Here is an 18,239-nt window from a genome sequence, read left to right on the forward strand (position 1 = left end):
TGCCCACGTACACTCCACACTAGTTATGAAACAGGATGTCATCACTTACCAGGTTAGTCCTTTGTTATTAAATGAACAAGTAGCTTCCCTTAGGAACACCCTTATAATCTATCATGTCTCCCCCTCTCTCATCCTAGAACATATATCAGGACAGACAATATATACTGGAATAATTCTTCTAAGCATCAGTGAATATAGAGAGACCTTATTTTCGAAGGGGAGAAGGCACTAATTCCCTGCAGCGTGTACTGGCTGTATATACAGTCCCTATGGGCTGTATATGTTTGCTTTTCAAACCATCCAACCAACGGATGCCTCTCCATGAGTCTGTAAGTCCAGATCAGGAGGATGCTTTTGAAGGGAATCTCCTGTTCATTCCCTCTCACTCTACTTTGTTTCACACAGCACAGACCAGGGAGTACAGCCAGATATCCTCCAAAAGAAACAAAGCTCTACGGAGCATCTCACGTGCTCCAGCTATTCCTGGCCTTTCAGATCTCAGGAGCAAACTGGAGCTAGTTCAGAGCACATTCCCTCCTTTCCACCCACTCACATACAGTGTGGACAGGAGGTTCTTGGCACCAGGGATAAACTGGCTCTAACTGCACTGCACCACTTGCTGATGTAGACGCCGACAGTATTAGCTCAGGGTGGTGGGTAGGCTGGAGCCAAATTACGCACGGCAGGATGTATTTCCTTTTTCCATCTCAGCTTTCCTCTTAATAAAATTTCCTTTGATTTAATGATTTTAAAAATAGATCTTTTTGTTTGCATAGGAGGAGTGGAGCAAGCTAGATTCACGTATGTCAGGAAGTTCAAGATGGAAACTCGAAGTTCCAGCAACCACAGCATGTTATCTGCATGTACAAAGATGAGCATACTGAATGTGTGCCTTGCATCCTTCTTTTTATCATGCTATCATGCTTATCCTGGGAATACAGCACATTTTACCTGAAGCTTAAAAACCTATGTATTTATTTCAGAATATTTTGTGGCAAACAACTTCCAGTCTCCACTGAAGCACTGTAAAAAAACCACAAGAGCTAAATCAGTGAGGGAGAACAAAGAATCTGATGGATTCATAAAATGCACTTATTTAGTCTGGATACAAACTCATGACTGAGATGAGGTTTGCTATTTTTGAAGCACTATCATGGAAAGGCTGAGGAGGGTGGATGAACTAGATCTATTAGAAGACTGAACTGTTTCTTGAAAATAACCCAAATTTTTCTGTAAAAAAAAAAAAATGTACTGAATAGAATAGAGTATTTAAGTTGGAATGATCATCTAGTCCAACTGCCTCACCCCAAAGATACAAGTTTTTATAATCAAGAGATTTGGTGATGTATCTTAAGAAAATTGCCCTATAAGAAATTGTCCTATATCAAAATCTACAACATTTTTTTAGTGAAAACAAGCTAAATTCACAAAAATATAGGATCTTTTTAATAGCATAAAAGACAAAAGTATTATTAACATTGCAGTTACTATTTGTAATTATTTAATAACTTATCATTTTCCTGCTTCCATCTGTAACATCTTAGAATTAGCTTCTCTGCAACAAAATTCTCCTATTACAAAAAAAAAAAAAAGACTGGCTAGAATCAGTAAAAGAAAATAGCCAGTGTACCAATATAATATAACATTATATTAAAAATAATATTTATAGTAGGTTTAGCTTGATCAGATGCAGCAGTTGAAGACATGGTTTAGTAATTTAGTAATCTGTGGTGGTGCTAGGACTTGGTGATCTTTTGAAGGTCTTTTCCAACCTTAATGATTCCACAACTCTGACTTGGGATTTCAACTGAAAACTGTAGCTGAACAAACAGTATGAAAGACAATCACTGCATTTCTCCATCTCCTCAGCTGTACTTGCCAGATTGCCTCAGCCCCTAAATATGGCGAGTGAGATTGAAGAGGTGAGAAGAGCAGTGGTGCCGTGTGGGGAGCCACAAATAATAGCAGTGCTATGACAGCAAAGCAGAAAAGAGAGTTTAAACCCTACCTTCACCTGAAGCCCCATTCCATGGGATCACCCACGGCATGCCATCATTTCTATTTTTAAGTGCCGTATTTTCTAACATGAGTCAGTTACCAATCTATTTCTGATCTGAACAGGAAGGACAGCGGAACAACTTTAATCACAGCTGAACCAAAATTAGAACAGAAAATGGATCAGTTCAGCTCCTTTATTTATACTAACCACCTCTGGGTGCACCCATAGGACCCAATCAGAATTTCAAAAGGAGTATCCATAAACTCCTTTTGCAGATCCTCAGTAGAGGATCAGGAGCTGGTTTAAAGAGTAGTTAAAAACACAGAAATGTGTATTGGAACGGGTCTGCTCTCTCTAAAGCTTGGAAAATTAATCCAGCCAGCTAAGTCACCATCCACAGGGTGGTGACAGCAGCAATGCCTGCAAGAGTCACCTCTCCCTCACCTTGGTCTCCTTGAGGTGTTTGTGTGGATCCAGGCACACGCCCCCTCGGACCTTTCTTCTGGAATTCCAAAACTGACCCTGACACATCACACCTATGAATACATATGTTAGCATGGCCTGAACTGGTTAAAAGGCAATGTAAAATAATTTAAAAAAAAAAAATAGTCATGCCAATGTGTGACATCAGAAGCCATTTCCTCTGCGGCAGAACAGTGATACTCCAGCAACAAAAATTACACTGAAGAAAATAACAAATAATCCTTAGTAACAAGACTATGATGTTACGGAGGACATATTATTAGAAGATCAACAAAATGCACTGCATGGCAGTGAAAATGCAACCAAGCACCAAGATGGCAGATAGGAGCTCACTAAATTATTAAATGTATAAGCTTTGTTAAAAGTGCAGAAAGACTGCTGTCACTGCAATCTGCTGAAGCCCTGCTGATGGTTTTCAAACTACCTCCTCTGTCTCATAATTCCTTTGGAAAAACTTGCAAACAGAGAATCACAATAATCAAAATCTTACAGAGGCATTAATAAAATTAGGGAAGTATCCTGATGTAGAAAGACTGCAGTAATTAATACCTAAATCCATATTCTTTTAGTAGCCCAAAACACAGAAGTAATTTTCAGCACCAAGGCTGCCCTTAAAGTTAGTTGCTTTTGGAGGAAATAAATCTAAAAATGGAGTGGTAAAAATATGTGCCTTTTTCCAAGCTGTTTGGACTATTGACAACTCAGTTTCAAGATAAATTCAATATGTGTAATATGTAATATGTGTAATATATGCAGCATGTTTACACTCGCCATTTACAGCTGCACTTATGTGATTTTCTAGATGTATGTATAGATAAGCACAGGGTCAGGCATGGATACAGCAAACTGCTCCACACAAAGATGGAGATTTCTTGTTTAGTTGCCTAGCAATAAGATCTGACTCCTGGAAGCTAACAAATACTGATTGGAAAATGGAATAGAATTACTTAATGCATCTAATGCATCACACAGAAAGGAACATAAGGCTATTAAAGAAAGGGAAATACTAGGCCAGAAGAAATAAATTCTATCCAGTGAAATCTATTCAGGAAATTTGTGATATTAAGAAGCTACAATATCTAAATAAAAGAAAGCCTCAGTCTCTTCACTCTGTCAGTGTTTTTCATCATTCTCCTTTTAGCAGAAAGTCTAATTACATCTTGGCTAATGGATCTGACTTTTGAATTGCTGTGTTTAACTTTGTCCAGCTCCCTGAATAATATTTGGAAGCTGCAGACAGAGAGAGATATATTTAAAAATTGAACTGGGTGAACATGATGGCATTTCTCTTCTTGGAAAACACAGCATGGCACTAATGGAAATTTTGATGACATCTACTACACAGGTGGAGAGCCAAAAGTCCACACTTGTGTTTCACTTTTTACAGAGAGCTTTAAAACTGCACTGATTCCTCATAACACATTCATAAGGTCTCTTCTCTCAGTTCTTTCACTATTACAAATGTTTTTCTTTCAGTGCTTCAGAGGAAGAACAGGAAGATCACAATCCTAGCTTAAGTAGCACACTACAAGTCCAGCACACATCAGCAGTACTCACTTCTTGGAGCAGTAATGACATTGGCCTTTTCCCCCTATAGTCCAAATTTAAACAGATTAGTCTACATTAAAACTGGGAAAACAGGGCCCACTGTATAGTATTCCAGTGTTATAAGCAGGGTGGACTTGTAATGCACTATTCGTGCATTATTTAAACTTGAAAAAAGAAAGTGACTCCTCTTTCTGCTATTTCTAACCTTTCTTTAAAACATTCTTCCTTAACAAGCCTTTAAAACAGCACCTCCCAAAATCTGTTCCTGTTGGAGCTGTCACTTAACAGTATTCCATCTGTTTGGGACAGAAACAGCCATAAAATTTCTCTCCTGTGTCCTGTTACATCAGCATAAACCAGGGTAACTCCACAGACTTCCTGTGTGACGCACTTACGCGGGGTTTGTCTACACAAGGAAGTAAACATAAAGGAAACCCAGGCTCAATCAGAGCACAGGACCAACCCTGGACTAACTGCTGGTATAAACACTCTTACCAGAGAGAAAAGAAAGGCAGCTTTTCCTACTCTGAATACGGATTAAACTACTTTGAACAGAGACAGTCCTAGTAAAATCCAAAGGTGGAATACCATGCTACAAGGCAGTGCTGACAAAACTGAAGTGTCAGTACCAGAAGCAGCCTGGTTGTACACATCCTGCTTCTCAAACATTCCCCAACTCAATTTAGAGCTACTTTTACATACTGTCCACAGCTTTGCAGTTTGGCATGAAAACACCCTTTCACTGTTTGCAACACACATTTCTACAGAATAGTCAGTAACTTTGTACTGAAAAAGCACTAATATTCTCAGGCAGACAGTGCCTTTATTTCTTAATCTTCCTTCCCCAGTTGCAAAGATTCTCACACAGACCAATTAACTACATCTTAATTTGGTCCTGTACTGTGGCTCCTTTGTCCTTGTTACAGCAGTGTGAAACACCCTCCAAAGGGACATAGATTATATTTACTACATGAAAGGTCTTAATAAAACAGGAATTTACAGTAATGATTTTTCCATGTTGTTCAGACACTAGTGATAGAAACTACACAAATATCTAGAAAAGCAAAAGCAGATAGAAGTGAAGGACACACAAGTGAAGATTCTGACGTGTGAATCATGGTAAGGTATTTAAGAAGTGTTAATTTACTGAGATGCAAATCAATTGGTGGTTTCATTACAGTACTTTCTGTATAATAATAATTCACAGGTTTCTAATAATTTAATCACTTATGTGTCTACCACCTCTATGTTTAAAAAACTAAGAGAGAATAGAATTTATTTATACACATCCCTTAAAAGGTACTCGCTGTTTACAGAGATCTGCCAGTAAAGAATAAATGGTCTGGGATGAAAAGCATGGCTGAGCCTTCCCACACACATCTGCAACTTTAAGACTGTATAGTCGGCCCTCTCTACTCATCTCTCTCTCACAGATCTCCACAATAATCTGGCTCTAAGGAAATCCATGTGGTCAACATAAAAAATCATAATGTCATTGGGAAAAACTGTAGATGGAGTATGGAGGCAGAGTTGGCTCTGATCTCTTGTTGATTCTCACAAGTTTCATACACACTCTGTGCTATAAATAGTGGTTTCCGAGAGCTTCTGGAAAAGAGCAAATTGGACAGAAATATGCAAGGTGGAAGTAATTAGTTTCCTCATCTAGAACGATGTGGTCATCTTTGCATCTATTCTGATGTGCTAAGGACAGAATCCAACTTTTACTTTTTCCCCTATGCCACAAAAAATAATAGCTTGAGCTATTAATTTCAGTGGCATCCACCTGTCATTTGAGTTCTGCTCTGCATTTTTTTTTATTTTGATTTTGACAAGTCACAAGAAAAGTAACCCTTAATTCTTGGTGAAAGTTGTATGCCATCTCCCCCACTTCATATTTCCACGTCACTATTGTCTGAAAGACTGTTCAAAGCCCTGCTGTGAGTTACACAGCAAAGATCACTTCTGATCTGTGAGACGACTTTATGAATGTATGAACCAAAATAGTTCATGTTCCCAACCAAGATTCAGTAATCACGGTTACTTGTGGATCCTCCAGTGTGGGGAGTGTGAAAAGGAGTTGCTCTGGGAAGTATTTATACGCTACGCATGATGTGTGACTACTCTTTTCTATCTTTTTATCTAAATTATACACTAGAAAATATACAAGAAACCGTCTTAGCAAATAAATTTGATAATAAAACACATTACACATATATGCACCTCAAAATATTTAAAAGTTATCAAGCTAAATGCACCATAAATTCTCATGCTATCATAAGCAAGGTAGTAGTGCTATTCCTTCTGCAATTAGATGTCAGTGTGGTGTACACTGCTTTAGGTAGTCTTACGCTCTTCCTTTTTTGCCAACCAAACTACAAATCTAACTTTCACTGACTATTTCTAAAATTAAAAAATTAGAAATTTTAAGGCCTGCATAAATCCTGCTGCTGAAAAACAAAATACACATTTTGGTGCAAGCATATTTTGAATAGTTTTGTCTACAGATTTGGAGATTTACATTAATTAAGTAAACATACTTAAAACTGAGATAGAGCATGTGTTGTACTCCCTCACTGTAAGTGGGAAACATCCATCCCACTCCGTGTTTGTTGTCCTCTTAGCCAGGTACACTTCAGGCATATCCTGCCTGTGAGGCATGATGTTGTCCTTTGAATTCTCCTTCTTAAAAAACAGGCCATAACAGCAAGAATCAATATTATAGTAGTCTGACCATCATTTTTTAGATTACAGGTAATTCCAGTTGTTATCTCTAATAGGTTATAACACCACAGAGAGGAGCTGGCATCATGAGGCCAGATCACCAACTGACATCAAAAGGAGGCCAACATGTTCTCAGTTCTTTTTTTCCAGACAGCGCCCCTTGCATTAGTAGCAATTTCCCTCGAAGAGCTCAGCAGTAGCGAGTCTTAGAGGGGACAACAGAAGTGACAACTTTGCCTCTTGTAAAAGAACAAACGGTTTGGAACATCAGTGCCAACCCTTTTAGTATCACCACTAGCAAGACTGAGGAGTGAGACTTCTGACATCAGTTTTGTTTTCTTTCCAGTAAAGTTTGTAGCTGCAAAAGCCTCTTTTGACTCCTGAGGTTGAGTGATTCTGAGGCCTTGCTGGCCTAGAGTACAAATACTGAAGTGTTTTGTTGGGTCTTTTTTCTTTTTTTCCCTTGCTAGTTGGCCAAACCCTGAAGAAAACAGGGAATGTTTCTCAGTAATACTTACAGAGATTTTCACGTCTGTAAACACAAATACCATGGTAATGTTCTGTATTTTCTCAAAGAAGCCTGAAGACTTCTTTTAGATTCTTTCTGCCTAAAACATGTAAATCAATGAAACAGCACTTTGAATAAAGCAGTAATAATTGACTGATCAAATTTTGCCACACCAACTAGGATGTGTTTTCTGTTGAAATGTTCCTGGTCTTGATAAAGACTTGCAACTTGTGAAACCCACCTTCCCTGCAAAGATTTGTGGAAAGAAATCACTATCAGAGTGGAGGAAGTCACTACTGAATTTAATATATCAGCAACACAAATATCACGTTTTCAAATGATGTCTTACTCCAAATTTCTGAAGATCTGGGAAGTCGCTGGACTTAAACATGATAACAATTTCTTTTAAAAGATTTTTTGTTCTTATTTCCATTGAGGAATTACAACACTGTCTGGAAAGTACAGAGTTAAATTTCCCATTCCACTGGCACTGAACTAGATAAGATTACACTTAAAGGTTTCGAGTGTCTACCAACTTTGATACGAGGAGAGAAAGGATCGCAGAAGTATCCAAATCATACCTGCTAGAAAGCAAAATACCTGCCCAGGTGGGTTGGTTTTCTCCCTGTATTCTATCTGATGTTTCTGGAGCAGTTATGATACTGTTTGGGCAGGATGAAGCTTGTTACAGATAAAATCTGTCTTCTCTAAGTTGGCTTCTACGGCTTTGCAACTTCTGCAAACACAATACAGTGGGGAAAAAAAAAAAAAAAAAAAAAAGCTGTTAAAAGGCAGCACTGTGCACCCTGAGTTGACCTCCAGTCAATGAAAATGGAGTGTAACTGTTCTTGGCACCTCTCTCTGCCGTGCCTGTTCATGCTGTGCTGCTGCTCCCCATTCACACCGCAGAGCACTGTCAGTCCTTTTTAAGTGTACTCTTCTCAAAGAAAGTATCTTTTCAGGTGGAGACCCTCTTGGCACTGCATTATCTGTAGATACAATTGTGTGTTAAACAGGAAAAATATAGTGTTGATCATAGGTAGGAGGATGGATGAGATTACCCATAATATAATCTAGCTTTGTGTGAGTTCTTCCTCTTTTTAGTCAACTGATGTGACTACACCTGTTTCTACCAAACTTCATTATCTATTTTCTGAAAAATAATGCTTACATTGAAGAAATTAGTAGTATCCCTGGTCCTTGCTTGGAAAATACAATTATTAAGCAAACCACTCAAATCTGGTGATAAAGAAACGAAAGCACATTATGTCTTTACTATTAATTTGAAGGGCACAAATATGAGAAACAGAAAGCTGAATATTTTGTTTATAGGGAAAATGCAAAAAAAAGCACAGAACAAAAAGGCAAAATTTATGTAAAATAAAGCACAAATTGTTAATATACCCAAGCCCCATGGTCTATATTACTAACATTGATGCAGAAGCAGCATACCATTTGTTTTCCTCTCTGCAAAAGTTAGTATTAACAAAAAAAGCTTTTTTTAAAACCTACTTGAAAATACATTACTTGAAAATCAGCCCCTTATGGGGTCTGACTGCCATGAAAAGTGAAACAGAAACACAGCTTAGAGTACTGAGAAAGGATAACAGTTTTAGAAAGATCACAGAATATAACAATTATTTCACTCCACTCTAAAGGCAGAGAGCTTTAGTCCTATTTACCTATATGAGGTGAACTGCTCTGCTTAAGTCCTCTGTTGTTTCTATGTAGATTATACTTCCCCCTACATGGGAAAAGAAATCTTAATTATCTTTTCAAATAACCATTCAAACTATGCTATATTTCTAATCAGACACTCTAACTGGCCAAAATTAATTTGGTTCAACTGTTTTTATAATTTAATAACTTAAGAAAGTGCTTTAATAATCTAATTTAAGACTTCTGGCTGAAAGTATTCAAGTTCTAATTTCAATTAATCCATAAAGTCCATACATTTGGACTCATCTTCCAAAGTGTTCTCTTGCTGACACATCCTCAGCCTTGTACTTCTTCTATTTGTCACAGTGCTATCTGTGATTCTATATCAGTGGTTCTATATCTGTTTTGCTAAAAGACATAATGTGAGTATATTTACCATGTGGTTGCTGGGAGAGAGATGAATGGGGAGCTGGCTAAGAATGTATTTATCACTTACGAAAATTGGAGCCAAGGAAGAGAAGGACAAGTGTAAAGAACACCAGAAGGCTTTTACCAGGCTAACTGAGGATGGAAATACCTACTGGGAGGAATAGCTTTGACACTGTTTATGTATGGTTTGGCTTTTGGCTTCCCTTGGTATTTCAGCCTCTCTGAGGAGTAAGAATCTGAGCTCTTGCTGAGGTTTTCCAGTTCAGCTTCTAACTTGCAAGAGGTGGGCAAACCAAACTGTCTCCTTTAAGCAGAACAGGCTTTAAATTTAAATTACTGACTCCTATTTTCCTTAAGCTTTTCCACCGCTTATTTAGGAAACAACAGTAACAAACCTGTTCTTTACTAACACAGCCAGGTGGAAATCAGTATTTGAAGCAAGCACTCTACAGTTCTGTTCCCAGCCAATTCTCTGAGAGCTGCTGCATCCAATAAATGAGTCAATGAAGTATGCAATATGGGTAAAATGCTGAGTCAAATTCATCACCCCTGGTAAAACTAACCTTAAAGTCACTAATTTACACAGCTGTGTCCTTTTGAGTCTCTTTAGGGACTAAATAGAGTTCCATTGCCAAAAACACAACAGTAAGGGTCCGTAGAAGGAATTCAAGCTTTTGATTAGCTTAAGAGTGCATTTGATGTCACTCTTTTAAATATCTTAATCATGGGAGGCTCAGTTCTCACACTATCTGAACCATGCTTGATCCAGAAATTACCTAAGGGCTTAAACTATAGAAACTTTTGTCATTCAACCCCAATATCCTGTCAGTCTTGGGATCCAGCTATTCACGTGGGAAACAAACCCGTCTGTGGGCAAGTTGTATGTTGGACACAGAGAATGTAAATGCTAAGCCTGAAAGCCTTGCAAAATTAGTATCATTTCAGTAAACCATTTATGCTAACCAGAATAACTACCTGGTATGAAATTATGCTTACGTGTGTTATTTCCACTTTAAAAAGAGCACCACCAACAAAGGAGCAAAAACCCCAAAGGAAAACCAAAGCAAACAAACAACCAAACCCCAAACAAACAACAAGGGGAAAAAATACATAAACCAGAAACAAACCCACTTTCTTTCTACAAAGAAAATCCAGGAAAACATGCTCTAGTTGGAGATTCTTCTGATTACAGGTATTTTACAATAAGCACACATAGAGTTTAGCTCTCCCATATGCCCCCACTCACCTTGCAACCCTTCCTGAGATCACTCACCAACCATAACACAGCAATTCCCACAGTTCCATGTGAGTCTGTGCCAGGTGGCAAAGGCCATATACTAGCTCAGAACTTTCAAAAGAACGAGGTTTTCAGAATCTTTTCCTTTCAGACCTTTCATTTTCACTCAAAATTACACACGAGAGAATCCAGAGAAATGGGATTATGTTATTCAAACACATCTCTGAAGTCCTTTTTACCTTTTGTTAATGATTACTCATTTCTTATGTTCATTAAACTTATGAAGCTGGCTAACTGGAAATAATTCTATGGTGCTGAAGTGGTCTGTAGTGCCTCTGAGAATTAAGTACTTTCAGTCCACAGAACTCATTTAACAATTTCATAGAATTATAGAATATTTCGGGTTGAAAGGGACCTTTAAAGCTCATCTGGCCCAAATCCTCTGCAATGAGCAGACACATCTTCAGTTAGATCAGATTGCTCAGGGCCTCATCCAACCTGACCTTGAATGTTTCCAGGGATGGGGCACCTACCACCTCTCTGGGCAACCTGTGCCAGTGTTACACCACCTTCACCATAAAGAAATTCTTCCTTATACCAACTCTGCCTCTGCCCTCTCTTAGTTTAACCCCACTGCTCCTTCTCCTGTTGCTACAGGCCCTACTAAAAAGGCTGTCCCCATCATTCTTAAAAGTCCTGAAAGGCTACACTAAGCTCTCCCTGAAGCCTTCTCTTCCCCGGGCTGAACAAACTCAGCCCTCCCAGCTGTTCCTCACAGGAGAGGTGCTCCAGTCCTCTGATCATTTCTGCGGCCTTCCCCAGGACCAGCTTAAGTTTTTCTGTGTGATATAAAATCATGCCACATGAAGCCTGAAATACCTCCTGGTTAATAAAAGCTCCCCTTCAGAGTCAGACCTAGATTTTTTTTTTAAAATATTTGGGAGCCTCCCAGTGTTTTTCCTGATTTAGGTCGCATTCTGGTAGTGGTTTTGGTTCTCTTCCCCTGTCTCTCTTCTCAAAGTACATATGAGCAACAATTTGGATAAGAATGGGAAAAAGCCTCCTTTATGCAATTTTTTTAAAAACAAAACAGATTTCACCAAAATGGGGGGGGGGGGGGGGGAAATGCATCATTTCAGTGAGCAGCTACACTTGCTTTAAATGGACTATGGGCTAAGGAATGACAACATAAGAATAATCTACATAAATGCAGAACAATTTTAAGACACTTTAAGTAGACTGGATTTAATAAAGGGAACCATAGGTCAAACAATGGAAATGCTGTTTATTGTAATCTAATGATTTAATGTTGCTAAACCTATTTAAAAATACAGGGTTGTAATAACATGTTCATAGGTACAAGTAATATTTTTTTTTTAATTAAAGAAAGGTTTTGAACTTTTCAAGAGGGTAACAAGGGAAAACGGCAGGACTTCACTGCCTTGCAAAAGGGTAACTTGGATTTGTAACTATTTGCCTGATTTCCCTGTGTTTTTGCTTCCTCCTAATGACTGAAAATGCTACGTAGTTTTTCCTCACCCTTTTTCCAATTCAAGTGGATCTTTGACCCCTAAATAACAGAAAATATGATGCTCACAGAAATCTAACAGTGAATTAATTCTCTCTCTTTTCATTAATAGAAATCATATTAACAGCCACCACTGATAACTAATATATATGAATATTAACTTAAATTGCAAGAAGATGTGCTGCATTTCTGCCCATGGAGAAATAAGGCAAACAGCAAGGAGTAGCTCACTACATCCAACAAAAGCCCTTTCCTACAAGCAGCTAAATGTACATAAATGTATATAAATGTTCTATAGTGTATTCTCAATGTTTCCTACACACACAAACCATGACACAGCATTTGCTGCAATGAAAAAGATAACACAAAATTAGTTTGGTAAGACCATGTGCAGCATTTTCATAATAGTAATTTCCTATCCATGCTTCTGAGTTCATCAATAAAACGTATTTTATAAAGATAAGAGCAATGCAATGGAGCTATAGCACATTCTGATGCTCTTCCAACTCAACCAACTGTACTTTGTGTTCAGCTGCAGTAGGTGTTTCTTTAAGGTAACTCAAACATGAGCTGGAAGCATTTAGGAGACAGAAAAGCTCTTCTCTTGGCAAATAATAAAAATTATAAATTTGAAGGCTTACTTACTTTATCATAAAACTGGTGCCAACCAATGCTGGAAACAGCACACTCACTCTGCTGAGCTAGAGAACGTGAACAAATCTGTTGTTTTAGAAGACTGGAGGATGTAAAAATTTTGCAACTTACATATTTCATTGAACTAGACCTGCTGAGAAGACAGTCAGTGTTGGGTTTATTTTTTGGTTGGTTTGTTTTCCAAAACCACTCTGGGAATACATATGCAATTTTCCTCTTTGAAAGTTATGATGATTATGCATTAGTACAATTATATTGGCTAAAAATATTCCCAGTTCTAAACAAGACTCTGAAAGCAAAGCAAGCTGTGCTGCTCTGCGCACTGCCTCACTTTCTTTAGCAGCCTGTATAAACATTCCCTGGTGAAATATCAGTATCTCTAACACTGGAGGATTCTGCACAGTTTTCACTGGCTAACTCTCAAGTCACACCCCAAATATCTGTCCAGATTTCTGACAAAGAACCACGGGAAGAGTCCTGTGCGATTGTAACTGCCAGACAAATTGTTACATGTGAGAAATCTAGCAGGTCTTCTGGGCCTTAAATTGGAAATAAGGAGGTGAATTATTTTTTTCAGTATCTCTGGCTTTGAACAGCACGAAATCCAGCTGGTGAGTTAAGATATAGGGTGCAGCATTTCAGAAGACAACTGCATGAAAGCAAAATAATTTATTAGATAGAAGACAGTGAAATCTACTGCAAAGGATTTTCCAAAGAAAGGAAGAGAGAAGCGACTTCCCAGATGGTTAAAAGTCCACCACTGTCTAGAAGTGTTGGAATACTCTTGTGTCAGTGAGCATTGTTAAATCAGCTGCACTAAAATCATCCCTACATATATTCAGAAGTTTATTACCAATATAATACACCCAAGAGTTACACCGTGTGCCTGAGAGTGTTGTCCAAATGCTTCTTGAACTCAAACAGGCTAGGTGCTGGGACGTCTATGGGGAGCCTGTTCCCATGCTCAATCACCCTCTGGGTGAATGATATCCAATCGAAATCTCCCATGACTCAGCTTCATGTTGTGTCCTCAAGTCCTGTCACTGGTCATGAGTGTGAAGAGATCAGCACCTGCCTGTCCCCTTCTCCTCACGAGGAAGTTGTAACTGCAGTGTTGTAACTGCACTTTTCTCAGTCTCCTCTTCTCCAGGCTGAACAGATCAAGTGCCCTCAGCCACTCCTCTTAAAGCTTCCCCTCCAGACCCTTCACCAACCTCATTGCCCTCCTTTGGACTCGTTCTAACAGCTTGATGTCTTTTTTATGTTGTACTGCCCAAAACTGCCCACAGGACTCAAGGTGAGGCCACCCCAGAGCAGAGCAGAGCGGAACAATCCCCTCCCTCGCCCGGCTGGTGATGCTTTGCCTGATGCCCCCGGAACATGGTTGGCCCTCCTGGCTGCCAGGGCACTGCTGACTCAGATTCAACTTGCCATCAACCAGGATCCCCAGGTCCCTTTCCGTCTCATTCCCCAGTCTGTACATGCATCTGGGGTTGCCCCATCCCAGGTGCAGAATCCAGCACTTTCCCTTGTTGAACTTCCTGTGGTTGGTGATTGCCCAGACCTCTTGTTTGTCGAGGTCTCTCTGCAGGGCCTCCCTGCCTTCGAGGGAATCAAAGCTCCTCCCAGTTTAGTGTCCTCTGCAAACTTGCTCAGTATCCCTTCCAGTCCTGTGCCCAAGTCCTTGATGAAGATGTTGAAGAGCACAGGGCCCAAGACGGAGCCCTGTGGAACCCCACTAGTGACGGGTCACCAGTCTGATGTCACCCCATGCACTGTTACCCTCTGTGCTCGGCCCATGAGCCAACTGCTCACCCACCACACGATGTGTTTATCCAGTTGTGGGCTGGACATTTTGTCCAGAAGGATCCTGAGAGACAGTAACAAAAGCTTTATTGAAATCCAAAAAGATTATATCAACTGGCTTTCCCAGATCACTTAGGTGGGTTATCTTGTTATAAAAGGAAATTAGGTTCAACATGCAGGACTTTCCCCTTATGAAGCCCTGCAGGCTGTGACCCATGACTGCATTGTCCTCCAGGTGTTTTTCAGTAACTCCCAGAATAATCTTTTCCATTATTTTTACCAGGCACTGAAGTGAGACTGACAGGCCTGTGGTTTCTGAGGTCCTGCTTCTTGCCTTTCTTGAAATTCAGGACTGCTTGAGTTGAGTATGAACGAGTTTGCCATCAAGAACATTCTGCTTCAGTACAAATGCCAAAAAAAAATGTTTAAATGAAAAATATAGGTGTATTTTTTAGTTTGGGTTTGGATTTTGTTGTTTGCTTGTTTTTTCCCCCAGGCCTTTTTTTCTACAGTACAGCTGTCCTTGAGACACGCTTCTATCACAGGAAAGACTAGGAGCACATTTGGTTAAATGTGTGTGCCAGCTGCTTCATTCATGGGGCAGCTTTGGAGAGAAATTAGGCTCGCTGGAAAAGGCAGGGAGAAAAACTCTTTGCTAAGTAAAGAGGTGCAGGAGGTGATTATGTTGGAGAAATTAACATGGAGGAAAACAGGGTGTGAATTTTCAGTGAACTACTTTGCAGTACTTATCTTCTGCATGGATGCTTTGGTTCACATTCTATGCATGTGCACAGTGCATTAATAGGGCACTCTGCATAAAACCCAGCCTAGCCAGATCCACAACCAGCACGAGGATGAGATGCAGGATGAAGTGGGGATGGTACAGTGCCACACAGCCACAGCTACCCTGTCATCAGCACTGTCTGGAATCCCCACCCAGCAGGGCTCAGCTTTGTGATCACTGCAACACAACCTACTACACGGGTAAGTTGCAGTGATTGCAGCTTGGCAATAGGAAAAACTTCTGTCCCCCATTTTGTGGGTTGTTTTGGTAGACAGTGCAGCCTGTCCGAGTTCTGACCTATGCCATATGTGCAGCCAGAGGTATCCCTCTTCCTCTCAACCAGATGCTGCATCTGTGGAAGCAGTTCCTGTTCCTTTGCCACACAGTTGGCAACGCAGAGGGTTCCTCATGACACTTTACACACATGCCTTCTCCAAATAACCAGTGGCAGTGCACTCAAGTTGGAATGATGCATAGATTCTGCAAGTTCAGACTTGCAGAAACAAATCCAGAACTACCACTATGCCAATTGCAAACCACCTTATTTGAATTAAAGTATCACTGGTGTTCAGGGCAAGTGGAGAGAGTGTGGAGGAAAATACAAAGGGAAGGTGGAATTTGCTCAAGTCACTCAGGTGACTGATGGATGCAAGGTGATACCGAAAGTGGAAGCTATTAAATTCCATTTGCTGATTTTCTGTGGTTTTGGTGTTTGGGTTTTTTTGTGTGAAGTTAAGGGGGCGGATTGAAAAAAAAATCTTTATGTAAATTTGTTAGTGAATAATCATATAAACAATTGGGCTGCTACATTTGCAGACATGAATAATGGTGTCTTCCAAGCCAACAGGTAAAGGAATTTAGGAAGAAGGTGAGATGTATAAACTAGAAGGCATTTCACAATCTTTTTTGTCCTCTGCACTACAGTTCACTGCCTTCATCAATTGTACTCATGCAGCCGGTCCCTGAGGCTGACAAAGTGTGGCACACACGAAGGAAACCTTCGAACAGCCAAGCACAGAAACTTGTTCGGTTCCCACCTGCTGAAGTCAGTGTGACCTATGGAATAGTATATATCCTCCTGGCATTAAAAAAATGCAGGTTTCAGCCCTAAAAAAACAATCACAGCTTTAAGAAAACAGTGATCATTCGCTGCTATTCCCTTACTGACCAAATGTTGGGAGTTTTCTGTTGTTATGGAAATAAGTATTTTATAGTATGCTTTAAAATAAACCAAAATAGGTGATACTTTAGTCTGTCAATATGTACCTACCATGGTTTTCAGGTTTTCCATTCTGTCCTCTTCCCCCTGCCTCCAGAAAAAAAAAAAAATATTATATGTGTCAACATATATATATGTGTATACACATAAATCCTCCTTAGTTTTCACTTACAGGGTAACAGTGTTGGAATGCTAATGCTGGAAACACTGCACGAGAATATTCTCCCATTTGATGCAAAACAAAATCCTTGCTTTCACTTCCATTTCTAAGATCTGCAAATATTTTTATTACTTCTTACTCCGAAAATGTTCAATAACATTAATTGCTTTAAATCTTGCTGACTTTGCTGGTTCCTCTGTGCCTCTTGTCGCCTTCTTTCAAACTGGATTCCATGGGTTTCAATGGAGTTCTGTACAGTTCTGTTCTTGCAGATTTACACATGAGGTCCAAGCTCTTGCAGCAATATGATTATTGTTACATGCAGGACAGTGCCATTAGACAAAAATTCTGTTTGGCAAATACCTGCCACAATTATGTTCACCTTTATTCAACATGTATGTGCTCAGAACTTCCTTCTAGGTAGTTTATTCAAGACTTTCTGTAACACAATCTGCTAAGTGAACTGTCCTTAACACTTACAGGTCTGAGACGGGGAAATTTACCCTGAACAAACTTCATCCCCGGTAAGATGCAACATAAGAACTCCTGTATGACAGCCCCCCCCTTAGGCCTTATATAACCCTTGTGACATTGTGGCACATTGTGTTGAAAGCATTAGGAATGAAGCTGGAAGTTCTGCAGTATCATCTGTTTGGACTTGCCATCTGTGTGGCTCAGGAGTTACTACATGTATCACTTTCTCCCAGGCATCTGAACTGTGAGTCACACAAACCGAAAGCGGAAGGCAAGTGTGTGAACAAAGCAGATGGGACTGTTTATGGGGTTTCTCGTCACCTTTATTTATCCCTTGCTTTTTCTGTACGGCCCCACCCAGGGCAACTAAGTTTGATCCTCTGGCAAGTCAGGGTAGCTGCCACCTCAGCGACCACCTGGGACAGAGACTTGGCTGTTTAAGGACGAAACCTCTCGTGAGTGAGTCTCTGGAAGTCTCCACGACTTAAACTTCCACCTACAGCTGGAAGCCTGGCCATCTTGGTTTTGTTTGACTGAGAGGAGCAGGGATATCCCACCAGCGGTGTGCTTAGCATGATAAACACACAAAAATGTCTCTCTGGAACACTGGTTGTCCCAGGGCCGCCTGCAGCCCCGGACAGGCCGGTTCACAGCTAAAAAGCACATGCAGATGGACAAATAGTTTCCGACCCCAGAAAGCAAACCTGAAACTGGATCCGTGCAGACGGGCTCCTGGAGCTCACATGGTAACCTTCCTCCTCCGGGTCTGATTGCAAGCTTGAGGCTACAGTCTGTTACCAGCTCTTTTTTTTTTTTTTTTTTTTTACCTCCAACAAAATCTGAAATGTGGTCTGGCTGAGGGGAAACTGGGGAAAATCAATTTATTAAATAAAAAAAGCCAACCCCAAACAAACCAAAACGTTACGAGGCTACGTGTACATTAAACTACCGTCGTGTGGACGTGCCAGAAGCGGCTGCGGCTCGCACCCCGGGCCCCCGAGCGCCGGGGCTGTGTGAGGGGCTGCAGCTC

At 40.1% G+C, this 18,239-nt stretch overlaps 1 long non-coding RNA gene across 1 annotated transcript; it reads right to left on the bottom strand.

Moving 5' to 3' along the window:
- Positions 1-1,509: 1,509 nt before the first annotated feature.
- Positions 1,510-18,069, bottom strand: LOC114057825. Its single transcript, XR_003571311.1, has 3 exons — positions 17,914-18,069; positions 16,627-16,662; positions 1,510-1,571 (listed from the first exon to the last, which is right to left on the bottom strand). It is a non-coding gene; the product is annotated as an uncharacterized LOC114057825 (long non-coding RNA).
- Positions 18,070-18,239: the final 170 nt, after the last annotated feature.

This window comes from Empidonax traillii, unplaced genomic scaffold (assembly GCF_003031625.1).
Source record: "Empidonax traillii isolate 1590-97213 ecotype Southwest subspecies unplaced genomic scaffold, ASM303162v1 scaffold148:size1803964, whole genome shotgun sequence".
NCBI classification, from domain to species: domain Eukaryota; kingdom Metazoa; phylum Chordata; class Aves; order Passeriformes; family Tyrannidae; genus Empidonax; species Empidonax traillii.